A 5,432-nucleotide genomic window follows, 5' to 3' on the forward strand; every position below is an offset into this window, starting at 1 on the left:
ATGAATATACTAAACCTAGTAATCTTGTGAATGTCATTGAGAAACAGTTGGAATCCTCTCTTAATCCAGAGCAGTATCTTATTGATATATGTAGTGTATTAATTAACCAACAACATCGTACACTAACAGATATTGCTAACTTAATGCTACACCAGTTAGGTGAGTGTGTGTGTGTGTACATTATCAGTGATCAATATAGTCATTATATCTCAATACATTAGGTCAGTCTATACCTGATATTGTCAGTTCACATACTGTACTACCATCTAATACAGCTAATATTTCTGTAGCAGACAAAGGACAGTTTACAAAAGATATTGGAATAGAAGAGACTGATTTAAGGTAATTTAATTCCAGTAATATTTAATAAATGTAATTGTTGTATTAACTCTTTGTAGTATAGCTGAATCTGAACAAAATGCTGCTTCTATAGCACAAAAGCTTACACTTGGTGGAGGTAAAAATTATATTTGCAGCTTATTTGATACTAGAAAATTAATATTTAATTCTTTATTGTAGAAAAGGAACTTAAAATGGCAGTAGTCACAAAGATGTTTATTTCATCTGCTAACAATTACATGCTGATAGGGGCTGGACTGAATGTAAAGGTAGCTGATCTGATGCCATTACCAGGAGTAGCAAAAAACAATCTTATTCTTGTATTCGAGAGGTGGTTTGATGCCAATAGAAATGTCAGTTGGGATACACTAATAAAACTTTGTGATGACTTTCCCGATGAACTGGGCACAGCAAAATCTAAACTTCTGGATTATATAGGTAAGATTAAGTCAATGTGTGTATCAGTGTATCAGTATATATCAGTGATCAATATAGTCATTATTATCTCAATACATTAGGTCAGTCTATACCTGATAATACCATATCCATTAGTTCAATACCTGATGATGTTCAAGGATATGCTGACAACATGAGACAATACTACAAACACCAACCTATTGTTGCTACAGACTGGCCACCAAAGATTGGAAAAGATTCCTATTTTGGAAGATTAGTTCTAGTAGAAAAAAAAATGTCCTGCAGTACACCAGCAGAGTCAGATTGGTATTACACAAGAGGGCAAGTTGATAAAATAGTTCAACTAAGTGGAAACAAAGTGATAAATGTTGAAGAAGTCCTCGATCCCACAAGTTGTCCTCTATCTCTCAGAGTAGTAATAGACGGTCCTCCTGGTATTGGCAAGACAACACTCTGTCGTAAACTGTTAAACATGTGGTCTAATGGAACACTTGGACCCCAACAGTATGACTTGGTGCTTTACTGTCCTTTAAGGAATAGCAAGATAGCTACAGCAACTACACTAGCTGGCCTGTTTGAGTATGAAAGTTCTAAAGTTCCAAAAGCATTTGATTGGTTTAGGGATAGAGATGGAGAAGGATTACTGATAATCTTTGATGGTTGGGACGAACTAAGTGAACAAGACAGAGAGTCCTCATTAGCTGCTAAAATTATTCATAGGAAGAATTTAGACCAATGTTCAGTAATTGTTACCTCTCGTAGCTATGCCTCTTCTTCACTTTTAAAAATGGATACTCTCAGTAGACATGTTCAGGTTATTGGGTTTTCTCAGGAAGAAATATCAACAGTAATTATACAAACACTTCAGAAAGATACAAAACTAGCACAAAAACTCATTGATGAAAACACTGAGCAAGACACTGAAGAAGCAGAAACTGACAAAAAACCAAGATTAAAATACAAATTACATTTAACCACTGCTCAAAGCAGTGAGGACTCACAACTAGCAGTGAAACTCATTAATGATCTCAAAGTACGTGGTGATGTTCGATCATTGTGTTATGTACCACTAGTCTGCTCCATGGTCATCTTAGTTTATTGTAAGGAAGGAGGACACTTACCAACAACACTCACTCAACTGTATGAGAACTTCATCTTGCAAACTATCAGAAGACACATGAATAAACATGACATTAACCCACGTACTTTAGGTAGTCTTTCTTCATTACCATCACAATTGGCTAGGCCTTTACAAGAGATGTGTCAATTAGCTTATACTAACCTGGCTAATAGAGCAATGGTATTCTCTTTACATGAAATACAGTTACTGAGTGAGGCAGTCAAGGAAGACTATCTCGGATTGATGACAACATTCACAGAATATGATGAGGAGAAGTATCAGTTCCTTCACTTGAGTATACAGGAATTTCTAGCTGCATGGTGGATAGCTAAGCATGAGGAGAAGACAGAGGAAGTGTTTAAGCATCACTTTGATGATGATCACTTTCGAATGTGTCTGAGGTTTGTAGCAGGTCTAACTCACCTTGAACATGACAGCTATCAACAGTATTTTAATAAAAAGGAGATTCAATTACAATGTAAAAGAAAGCCCTTGTTAAACACTTATCTCCCTCACTTCTACCAAAATCCTCTAATTAGGCAAACAGTGAGTGTAATAGAAACATTTCACGTATTTTATGAGCTTGACAATGTTCCAATTCTTCATCTTCAACTCCTGTATGAATCGCAAAATGAAACATTATGTCAAGTACTAGCAAAATCTATGAATGAGAATTCTCTGTGTCTGCATATTAAGCAAAGGGTATCAACTCTATCATTGTTTGACTGGTTGTGTCTTGGTTTCTTCATAAACAATTCCAAAATAGAATGGGATCATTTGCACCTGGGGGTTGTACCTAACCAGGCACTGTCAGTCTTTACAGATAAACTAGCTAATAGTTTGTCAGAAACAAAGTGTAAACGATTGGAGGTATGGTTGCATGAACCCAATGCTAGATTAATAAACCAAATATTGGAACCATCTCTTTTCTACAATATTCATGAGTGCTACTTTGAATTATTTAAAGGTACTTATGTTCCTTGTCTTGTGTTGTTACAGTTCCTTAATCTTCCTCAAGTGAAGATACTGCACTTGATAATGGAAGATCCAGATGTACCAACAATTGATGATATAGATCTATGCTACACAGATAAGTCCACTGAACTTGAGAAATGTATAGCAGTACAAGTAAAGCTACTTGAAGAAATGAATTTTAATTATCGTGGTACAGAAGAAATAACAGGGACACTTGTCAGTGTCATCAGAGGAGTAGAGCTAAATAAAACAATTACATCCTTGTCACTATCCATATCTGTTCGTCAAAAAGTTCCTCCTGCTCGTCTTCCCAATGGAGCAATAGAGCAGTTACTAAAGGACAACAACACATTACAAGCTCTTTCACTGGACATACCTGATGAACTACTACCATCATCACTGAATATAGTAGAAGTGAACACACCACTAACTGCTCTAGAGATAGGAGAGGAGAGTAGTGAACTGATGACATCATCACTCCTTCCACATATCAAAGGATTACACTGTCTGATACTACATGAACCATACCCACCACGTCTTCTATTTTGCTCATATCCCAGTCTACATACACTTACTTTACCATTAGACACAGCTGAAAGTGCTACTGAACTATTTACTATTCTACAAACCAATACTACGCTTAAAACTCTGAATGTAGAAATAGAGGAGAGTGTATATACCAGCAAATGCAACATGGGTACTAGTCTACAAGTCATGCTAACCCAAAACAAAACAATTGAATACTTTGAGATTAATAACGACATTCCCAGTTCATTCCTGCCCTTTCTAACAGCTGGTCTCAGACACAACACCAGTATCAAGCATTTGAATGTATACATTCCATTGAACACAGGAGTAACATACTTTATTGAAGCAATTTCAAAAAAGGATAACCTCAAAGAAATTAATTTGAACTTCATACTAGAGCTAGATCAGTCATACAGCTGTAGTGAGGAACAAATAATGACACCATTGTTTTACGAACATTTACTACCTGCTGTCACCAGCATGTTACAATCACACACAACCATCATAGAACTGAGGATAGGATGTACACACATCAATGGAGACTGGTCTGAACCTCACTGGATAGAACTAGTAAAAAAATTATACGATACTATCTTCATTCATCCTTCCCTTGAATATATTGAATTTAATAAAAATTGCACAACCCGGTTTACCCATCCTCCCCTGGAGGATACTCTTAAAGATCAAGAGGTGACATTGATTGAGAGACACAGAAACGAGCAACCAGGCAAACCACTACCAATAGTGGACCTTAATATAATCAAATTAATTGACACTTAAAATAGAACAATTAAACACTGCTGTTAGTAACTAGTGAGTGAGATAGTAAAAAACAAAGAATAACTAAAGTGTGTGTGTGTGAGATACAGACATGGGGTCAATTACAATACAAAGTAATAATTTACTATTATTATTACTATTACCTCAGATAGTTAAGAAGGAATTAGAAACTTATCATTTTCATTTTAAACAAGTTATTTTAGTTTAAAAAAAGAATTATCTTTTAATGAAAAAATTTTGTGTACATTCAATAAGAGAGATTTTATAGTTATAATGCTTGTTGAGAAGGAAAGTGATCCAGCAATTCCTTGTCCAGCTCTTCTTTGCCCCGCATTGACTCTCAACTGCAAATTCTTTGAAACTGAAAGCATAGAAGTGTGTTGCACATGTAGGGTTAAAATGAGTCAGGTTTTGAATGCCACTTATCCTGTATTAAAGACTGACCTAGAAATAAGAATTAAAAAGAAATAAAATTACCTTAAGGTTACTTTTAAATGCGGGTACTATTAATTGCGAACTTTGCGTTTGGGTTAAAAATCGCAATTATTAATACATGCAATTATTAATAATGACATCATGATGCCATATAACTATTAGTAATAATTACTTAATCGCAATTTTTAATACCAGCAAAATCTACTTTGTGCTAAAATCGCAAAATTTAGTACTCGCAATTAAAAGTCACTCTAAGGTAGGTAACATGCATGTAAATGCTAGTCACCTACATGCATAATTAAACATGTACATGTATTACTGAAAAACATTATGAACTCACTTGTAATGACTACCTGCAAGCAAGTAAAGATGACACAGGTGTCTTTCAAGTTTTAATGTAAATCAGGTTAATTTCTTAGTCATAAAATAATACCTTAAAAGAACAATTTATTAAAATTGACATTGGACACTTTAATTTTCAATGAGTGAACTAACTAAAAACACAACAGGACATACCATATAGTGCTTTAATTTGGCATATATTTATTTTAGAAATTAGCGATTTGCAAGCAGAATTCCCAATATTAAAACTGCCAATCATTAATGCGTATGCTCAGTAATGCACGTGTACACAAATCGCCAAATTAAAAACCACCAATTATAATTTTACAGCCAAATCGTCAAAATAAAGTACTGTATGGTAGGTCCTTTTGCTTTGTCTTTGACTAATTATCACTTGATAATGAAATATTTATCTTTATGAGCAGCATATGAGTGTCAGCTGAATTGCTTTGGTGGCCCAATTTTTGGCAACTTTAAAATTTCATAAAAAATCCAA

This window comes from Amphimedon queenslandica, unplaced genomic scaffold, assembly GCF_000090795.2.
Source record: "Amphimedon queenslandica unplaced genomic scaffold, v1.1 AMPQUscaffold_13234, whole genome shotgun sequence".
In the NCBI taxonomy this organism is placed as follows: domain Eukaryota; kingdom Metazoa; phylum Porifera; class Demospongiae; order Haplosclerida; family Niphatidae; genus Amphimedon; species Amphimedon queenslandica.